The sequence below is a fragment of the Balearica regulorum genome, chromosome 2, assembly GCF_011004875.1.
Source record: "Balearica regulorum gibbericeps isolate bBalReg1 chromosome 2, bBalReg1.pri, whole genome shotgun sequence".
NCBI lineage: Eukaryota > Metazoa > Chordata > Aves > Gruiformes > Gruidae > Balearica > Balearica regulorum.
The window spans coordinates 70,431,857-70,441,825 of record NC_046185.1 but is presented as its reverse complement, the minus strand read 5'-3'; positions in this window follow the sequence as shown (position 1 = coordinate 70,441,825).

Below are 9,969 nucleotides of genomic sequence, written 5' to 3'. Positions count from 1 at the left end.
CAGGTGCAGCAGCTTTCAGGAAAACATTGCAGCATGTAGAGAAGTTCAGGAGACAAGTGGTCCATCCAAACAGCCTTTTCCCTCAACTGTGTGGCTGGGTTTTATATCCAGAAGAAAGCAGACATTGAGAGAAAAATCTTAGAGACGTGTGTAACATAATAGCTCATTTACATTAATCACACATTGGTTCTGTTGACGTTCTCATTACTTTGTACCTAGGGGTGGTGGGTGAGGAGAAGAAATTTAAGATAGGGCTTTTGGAGAGAGCAAGAATTCATTTACATTGCATGGTCTTTTCTCTTCTTTTTTTTTTTTTTTTAAATGAGTTTTCAGATTCTGATTTGTTTGACTTTCATAGCTACAGCTAGTTTTCCCTTAGATTGTCAGAAGCCCCCTATGAGCTTCTAGAGAAACAGACTAGTTCTGCTATGGAAACTATAGTGCTTGGATTGGAAATTTGTTAAATTTGCTAGTAAAAATAGCATGTTCCCATGATGGCACATGGTTAACAGGGAAGTGCCCCAGGGTTTAATGTAACGGTCAGTGTTGTTTTAACAAATTAATTTATGGTGGTGAATATTGGGATGACAAAACACATAGCAGACAGTTACTTGGATAACTTACCATCAGGAAAGATTAAGAAAAACTAGGTAAGCTGTGAGGTGTGGAGCAGTTGAAGAAATTGAGATAAACCACACGGGGAGGAATCAGAGCACTCTTATACCCTGGTTACTCCATTATCTTCTTTTCAGATCAGGCAAAGAAATGTAGGCCTGCATCCTAAAAGAGGAAGAAATTTGTGAGGGACCGGTTAAAAACAGTTCCACTGAAGGAAATGTCTAAGGAGGCCAAAATGTTGAGGACATAAAATGCAGATGACCAAGGGCCTTCTGTTGGCTTTGAAGTTTACACAGTGCCACCATTAGAACTGGTAGATATTTCACAAAGGATTTGCAGCCTTGAAAACCTGGAAATCTACCCTAAATTTAAGAATGTAAGTAATTATGCCCTATTCTTGAAAGAGGTCCTTTTTTTTTTTTTTTTTTTAAAATAGCAAAAAGAACATCCATCTTTCTAGGCAGTAGCCTGGTTGAACACCAGGTACTTTCACAGAGTTGAGGAGCCTGTGGTCCAATTCCCTCCTTTTTCTTTCCAGAAGCCAAATCTTTTGAAAGAGTAACATGTATTTCCCTGCCTCATGGCTTCTCCCACATTCTTCTCATGTGCCTGCCCCATGACCAGACTTGTGTTGAAGCAACTATCTAATAAGAGCAAGTAATATTTCTGAGGAGCCTGTCTGAGGAGGCATTGCTAGGGAGTTTTTGAAAGTCTCAACATCTGCAAAACAGCATTTCTTTGCCTCCTGCTTCTGCCTGCCTGTTCCATGTTGTAGCTAACGATCTTTATTACTTTGAGTGTTTGTTTTTTGTGATTGGTCTGCTTCTTTTAAAGTCCTTCAGCGCTCGTTTTTTGTATGACTCATCCTTCTTGAATGTCATCAGAGGCAAATGGGATGGTATCCATGCAAGCATCTGCACTCCTTATCTTTGGCTCCTCTTAGAGCTAAAGGAGAGAAATGTGCCCCTTTAGGGGCTCAGATCATGTCCTTTTAAAAACGACATCTAAAGTAGGTCATGTGAATCATGACTTAAAGTGCCTATTTTATACCCAGTTTGACTATGAAAAGAAAAGCGAATGGGCAGTCTGCTACTAGCTTCAGGACCAAGGCAAAAATTCTTTCCTTTTTTGTGTGATTGGACAAACTTTCAAGAAGCAACCGACTCAAAGGTGTTACCAGGAATATAAATAGGAAGCAATATGGGAAGCTGAAGAAATGTACCTGAGAGACTAATCTGACTTGCAGGAGGATTATTAGCGAGGAGGGGGAGAAGTGTGACCTGATCATCTACCCTGTTCGAATTTGGCAGGGCTGGGAGGTGGTAGGTTGTAGTTTTTCTCTAAGATCGAGAATCTTAGAAGATTAGAAGCTGAATCTTTAGGTGTTCAAATTGGTATTTTTACACATTTACTTCTTAGAATAGGTGTTCACTTCAGCTTTAATTTTGTATGTTGGCATTTGAAGAAAAACAATCTTTCATGCCTGCCTTCTTTTCTTCCTGTCCCTGTTTGATTTGTGCAATACAGAATCACCATCCCTGACAACGACAGATAAATTTCAAATTCTGGGTTGAACAGTTAGCGTCTCAAGTGTTTTATTCATGGGCAAAAAGTGAGTAGTTTTTCCTATTGTGGAAAAGTAATGTTATGTTCAGAACTGCCAAAGTTACTTGAATTTGACTTAGCTGTGTTTTCAGGTGAACCTAGAAATAAATGGAAAGTTGAAAAAAGCAGCTACATGTTAAATACATAGTATACCTGTAGTTTTAATTCTTTTAGGTCAAAAAAATATTCAAATGCATTCACAGTATTTTTGATTGAAAGAATTTGTAATTGGATTTCCAAACATGCTGCTTTCATCTTGGGCAGTACAATATGCACTTTGATAATAACATGGCTATGTCATTAGAAAGAAGTCCATTTACTAGTTTAGGCATAAAATGAGATACAGAAGAAGACAATAAAATGCTTTCTAACATAATGCACCTTATTTTTTATTGTATTCAATAGAGGCATGATGAATAAGTAATCTTATAAGTGCATCAGAAGTACACCTTGGCTGATCTCCTAGAGGTGTTGAGATTTTACTGCTATTGAGATTATTCATAATATCACTTTAATTTCTAATAAAATGCATAGAACTTTATAATGGATCAAAATATGTGCCCACAAGCTGCTTAGATCATCTGCTGGAAGAGGCAAACTTCCACACTGTAAAAGTAATCCAAGACAGGAGGAAAGGAAATTAAATAAAGATGAAAAGTAACATCTTCAAAATTACTTCTTTTTTAAATACAAAGCCCTTAAATAATAATTTCCTTATTTTCACTTATCCACACTCTTTTACTGGTAGTTGAGCTATATATCTATAAGCTCTTCTGGGCATTAGTTACATTTCCCCCTGTGTTTAATGTTATCTCATGCAAATTAGATTTGCAGCAAACTAATCTGGTCCAGGTAGTAAACGTCACTGCTTGAATTATTGTATTCATCCATTCCTTTCTTTTTTTTTCTATAGCATTTATGCAATTATGAGTGCTAGTGAGATTCTCCCCTCCCCCCCCCCCCATGAAATCAGAAAAAATTAAATCCAAGGAACCTAAATAAGGTTTACAATTTTTTTTTTTTCTTTTCTAGGAGAAAGAGACAAGAGCTTCATTTGCTTTTCAGACATCCACAATTTAAAATTTAATATCAAAACATAAGTAATTTTCCTGATAAAAACAGCACTTATATTCATAGGAAATTCTTGAAACTGAGTGATTTTGTAACCTTGAAGACAGTAGCAAAACCAGTAGAGTAGTTCTTTGTCAGAAGGTGTGCAGCTCTGGTTTTGGACTCCCAGCATTTCATACATGGCAGCTCTGCCTGCTTAATAATAAAGACACCCATGACTACAAGTGTGTCTAGACTGATTTTACAAGGTATTTGTTTTTAACGTTGGGAGAAAAGGAGGCTTTTGTATTGACTATTGTTTCTTTTCAAAAGTACGTTTGAATTGTGTACTTTATTGGAAAAAGTATCACAAAATAAAACCTGGTAATTGTTCTAGTTTTTGAAAATGTGCATCAATATTATTGTTTTTGACGTTAATAATATCCTTCCTCTAGAACTGATGAAGCACTGAAAATAATTGGGGATTCCTTTTGCACATTGAGCCTTCATATTCTGAAGCTTACCTGATGTTCAAAATTGCACCTACTGAAACACAGACCTTTCTGAAAGCCACACTTCCTCTTGAAAAGATTTCTTTTGAAACCTTAATGAATCAGGCAGGGATTTGTTGTACTGTCTATTGCCAAATATAGTCTATGACAGATATTTTGTTTGTTTGTTCGTTTTGGGTTTTTTTTGTTAAGTAAAAGGCTGGCTATGAATTCAGTTTTAGAGTACAAAAAAACCCAAACCCGAACCAATCCATTATGTATTGCAAGAATTTAAAGCAGAAAATATCAGCTACTATAATAGCTCATTAGTAGTAATTCATTACTCATACTCAAAGTATATCATATTTGGCTGTCAATGCCCTCATCCTAGCTGTTGCTATAATGAGTTGGGTACTGTACAGATAGCCAATGTTTTCCAAAACATAGCCCTTTCAAAGAAACCAAAGACACCAGAGATTTTGAGTCCGTTTTATTCACAAAAATGATTTATTTAAAAATCAAAGGTGTCATTCCAGTGTTCTCAGATAATCTTTGCTTTCCATGTTTAAACTCTTTTCATTTAGAAAATTGCCAAAATTGAGTGAAAAAAGAGATTTGGGTCATTAAAAGATGAGCAGCAGCCTAGAACCATAAATTTAGAGTTTAAAATATCCTCAGTGAATTACATTTTTAACTTATCTTATAAAATAAACATACATATTATCCTTTTTGTTTTGTTTTGTGAGTGAAGATAAAGTCAATTATTGACAACACTGGTCCTGATCCTGCAAACAATTGTGCACATATTTATCTCTTCTCTTGCAAGAAGCTTCCTGTATTTTAGCTAGTCTGCTCCTGATGTTAAACTTATGCGACTAGAGACTTTTTCAGATCAGGAGTTATGTAATACTGGTGTAAAACACAGGAAAGATAAATAATCTGTATGTATGTAAATCAGCAATGTTTGGTGACATTTTTTTCCCTATAGGTTGTTTTTTTTTTAAATCTTAGTTTATGATACAAACAAAATTACTATTGTTGTGCTGCTTCCTTTTCCCAGAGTGGGAGAGAAGAAATTCAGTAGTCACCTGTTCTGCTGAGTTCCCTTGTGTAACCATTTTATTGGGAGGGTGGACTTTTTTTTTCCACTCACCAGATTCCATGGTAGATGACCTTATATATAGAAATAGTCCAGGCTCTTTTTTTTTTTTTTTTTTTTATTTATCTCTCACAATTTGCTAGACTAAATAAAATTTTGCTATTAAAATGGACTCAGTTGCTTAGCTAGACTAGAGTATAAATAATGATGTGCTGTGATACATACTGCAATTTGCATCTAAGGGGGTTAAAGATTCTCTTCAAAAGATAAAAAAACCCCAAACAAGCTACACCTCCATCACGTTCTCCAAACCTGCATGCAAGTGACCTGAAAAAGTGGGCAAAGAAATTATGTGTCCTCAGCTGTGTTTGCTTTCAATAAGTTTTAGAAAACTGGGGAAAATTCCAGGACAAAAGAGTGTCCCTCATGTTACCCTGAAACTCCCAAGAGGGCACGTGATGAGGCCTGGGAAATGTTAGGGTGGGTTTCATGCTGTGGTAAATTAAGAGAACATCCTGTGGTTATAGTAGTTCATAAATAATCAAAAAGATCAGACTAAAATTAATACTGGCCAGAATGGTTTTATGGAAAATACATCTTTTTCAAACAAACTTGCTTTTATTCTTTGATGACAATAAATATAGCTGATATGGTAAACAAGTAGGTGCGATGCACTTACTTAGACATTTAAAAGGCATTTGACTTTGTACAACACGCTGGTCTGATTTAAAAAAAGGAAAAACCCTATCACTATACCATGTCAATAAAACACATGTTAAATAGATTACAGTCTGGCTAGCTGACAGGTAATGCAGGTAGTTGTCAATGGAGAACCATCATCGAGTGTAGGTGTTTCTCATGGTCTTCTGCAGGGACCGATACTATGGCCAGCACAGTGCGACACTTACCTCACTGTTCATGAAGCCAATACAAGATCATTGCTGAAAGATTAAGGGAATGGTAAATAATCTTGATAACAACATAGTCTTGTGTAGAGACTCGCTCACTTACCAACCACTTTATCTTGATTTCTTTTTCTCCATAGGGAGCTCCCTCTTTGAACTGTGGTCTGCGATATACATTCTTACTCACAGGACATCAGAGCAGTTCATTGAAGAGTTGTGGCCTCAAAGTCTATGAATCTATGAAGTGACGGCACCTGTGTATTAAAACCAAAATGGAATAAAGTTAATGGATTGATGGGAGGATTTGGTGAATTTCGCAAGGAAACTGAAGATTTATTTTTGTTGTTATGGAACATGAAGTATGGGAAGCTACTCGTGTTTACCATGGGAATGAGCAGTCAGCTAGTTGTATATCTGATTAAGACAACATTTGTAAAGAGAAAGGCATACAATGGAATATAGGTACCATGGCTGAGCCATCAATGTAATGTGCAGATGGCTAAACTCATGGCCTGAGTCTTTATGATCCTCATGACACAGGGGCAGCAGTGCGTGGTGCAGATCCTTGGTGGGATCTAGGTGCACCTTAGCCCTATTCACCCAGCATTGCATCTTCACTAATCAACCTGTGTCAAACCAGTCAGTCCTGACTTTTGGGGGATTTATGTAGCCATTTATGCTAGGACTGGAGGTGACTTATGCCCAGCTAGCTTAGGGAGCTCTGGCAGATGGTGTGTGGAGATGCCCAGAAGAGGCTTTCATGTTCATCATGCAGTTTACCTCTGAGATCTGTAGCCCTTGCTGGGACATTGCAGTTCTTCATAACCATAGTGACAAAAAATAAAACTCTGATGGGGACATCAACTGCCAATTATAGTTCTTTGGGTAATACTTCATGCTGGTGGTCTTCTCAGCATTCAAGAACTCTGCTGAGTGAATAACATGCAATGGAGAATATCAGACTTTTCTCCTATTGCCGGTCTCAAGATTAACTTTTTATTTCCTGGGGCTGTGTGTGTGCAATGCTGGTGGGGCTTGTGGGCAACATTTTTGGGTTCCCTTGCAATAAGTTAGACATTATGGTAGAGCAGTGTGTTGATGGCACTCTTCCTATATCAGCAACATCAAATGGAAGCCATTTTTGCAGTAAGGTTTCTAATTTTGTGCAGTATTAGTGTTGGCAAGTATAAGTTCTGAGTCAGATTCATTTATATAGAGATAGATGGATCTAGATAGCTATTTTAAATGAAGGTCTTACTGAATCAAGATAAAAGAGCACAAAGACATAGTAAGTGTTATTTCCTAGAAGAAGGAATGACATGTCCCTTAGAGTTTTGGGATAGCCAAAACTGACCTTGCAAACAGGTACACAGAGAAATTCAACCCTTAGATATTTCCAAAACTCAATGCTAGTTTGCTTAAAAATAACCCTGGGGAAAGAAAAAAAAAAAGCAAGAAAAAAAGCAAGAAAAAAAGAAAAAAAAAAGAAAAAAAAAAGAAGGCATGGTGATGTTGGGTTAATGGTTGGACTTGATGATCTTAGAGGTCTTTTCCAACCTTAATGATTCTATGATTCTATGAAAAGAAAAAAAGAACGAAAATAACTAACTATTTTTGAGATGATGCTGAGGATCTAAAGCATTCCTCTGCTAGTGAGACAGAGTTTTTCTTTGATCATTGAGAGCTAGGAAGACTGTTGTTGTTATTGTTTTACTACTTATTTCTGAAATCATTCCCGTGCCTTAAGGGGAGAGCAGTATTTTGTCTCTGCTGATATAACTTTCTCTATTGAATTTTAAATGGTGGCAAAGGGCTTAGAAGTCTGGGAAAGATATTATTTTACTCTAATATATTAACCTATATCAATATTTCAGATTATGTTTATTTTCTTACTCTATTTTTCTCTTCCATTGGCAGTTACCATACTTGATCATACTCTTCCATTGAAACGAAACCGATGAAGGTCATGGAGATGTTAAGCACATACAAGTGTTTCTTACCAAATAAGTTTATTAAGGTGTAAGATTTAAAAAAAAATTTAGAAGGGCAAGCATATATCAAGAAGTCCTAAAAGAGAGGCTGTGGAGCATGTCTTTGTTCAACAGCAAACATTTCTATTGATTCTCGGCAATCAGCACCGTGTTCTTCACTTTCTAACATATTGGAGCATGCTGAAAGGAATATACTCTCAGAAAGGCTGTGGGTAAAACTAGACACTACACAAATAATCAGGAATTTTCCTTTTAGCAGGAGTAACTTCTTATAGCTGTAATGCTATGTGTGTATGTACAGGCAACATTATGGGATTTTCTTAGGCATTTCTTTGGATGTATATATTCTTATGCTTACTGATGTCTGGTTTTCAGCAACATTTTTGCTGTTGCTTTCCTTACACTTGTCTTATAACAACAACATAATGGATTTAATTAATGACTGGTGGATGCATTTGAATATCTCCAGAACCTTGTTCTATGTATGGCCTCTGTGTTTTATCAGAAGTCTCTGGTATATAAAAAGTAGCTGAACCTATTAATGCCTGCTTTTTTTTTTTTTTTTTTTTTTTTTTTTTAAACGAGACTACAGAATTTATTGGAGAAATCAGTTTTTACACATTTTTGGACCTATTATTCATGAAACAAAAAAGAGTGATATGAGTCCCAGAAACAGAAAGGTAATCACATCTAATTTCTATCAGTTGCACATGGTTTGCATATGGCATTGAAAAAACTGTGTTAGAATAATGTAGTCAACAATAAACACTGACAATAATTTCTGTCCTTTGTCACCTATTGTGGCTTTTGAATCTGTATATGCTTACTTATATTTTTGGTTCAAAATCAAAAGCACCATGGAAAAGATGACAGAACTCCAATTTCCTTTCAGTCCATCCATTTTCTATCATGCTTATCCTCCTGGGAAATATTTTCATATGTTCCTCTCACAGCATTAAAAGATGCCTACAACTATCTCAAGTAATCTCAACAACCACTTGGTGCTCAGGTGCTGGTTCCTTGAATCTGTTCATATGGGCTTGGTGTTTGTTCCACTCGCTAATTACAATTAAATTTTTTGTGTGTATATCAAATCTGGGCTTCCCTCTTCATATGTCAGCAAATGTCTGCTGTCCAAGTAGGTGGTACTCCTCCTACAAACATGTACTAAAAAAGCTCTCAGTGCATAATGGACAGGAGATTAAGTGGATAGGGGCAATAAGATTCAGAAATGTATTTGGGAATGTAGTTTTCATTAATTTGAAATCAGCTGTGCTGAGAAACATGAACGTGCTTTGTGACTCCAGGTTCAGTCTAACTAAAGGACTCCTGTCCCTTGAAGATCTGGGCTGGGACACCCAGCACCACGTTCGTGACTTGAGAAGGGGCATTTGATATATAGACTTGTGTGTTAGGAGATACCAAACATGTCACCTGTGATCTTCATACCTAACAGGGGGAGCCTGCGGGATGTTACAATTTGTCCCTGGAGTCAATCCAAGATCCTGCTAGCAATGCAAGGAGAGCGGCCCTTCCCCAACCTGGGAGCTCTCCTGTCCTCCTTATGTCAGTTAAATTCAGGTAATGGGAATGAAAGAAAACCAACCCAGGAAAACAAGCTAATAGTTTGTTGTTGACTTTTTTTTTACTGGGTGGGTAAATCAGACCGGTTTGTGTGTAGTCATAGTGATTGTGACACTGAGCTGGATGAAAGCAGCACTTTTATCTCATGAGTACTACTGTGAGAGACCAAAACTTCATTATTTTCACTGAATAGTGTCTAGAAGTAGCATTTATCCCATAAAATTCTTCTTATAAGAGAAGACTAGGGATGGGGCAAAGGGTAACAGAATTCAAATGTACAAAAGGCTTCTGCCAAGACAAAGAAAACATTGATTTTTAATTTTTTTTTAAATTTGTGGTGGGTGGTTCAGGAAGTAATGGGTTTAACAGACGTTAAGAGCTGTTTCTTTGTGGTAAAGATGGAGGAAGAAACTGGTTGAAGAGGATGTATGTAAAGATCTTCAGTGATGAAAGTGCCAAAGCTGAGACAATATCTGTCAAGAATAACATAAATATAGTAGATTTTCTTGACGGGATGAGGCTGGACAAGATGACCTCTTGAGGTACCTTCCAGACCTTTGTCTCTATAAACTGTGTTTGAACTGACATGGAGACCACAGGCCAAATGTTTTAAAGGAAACCCATTA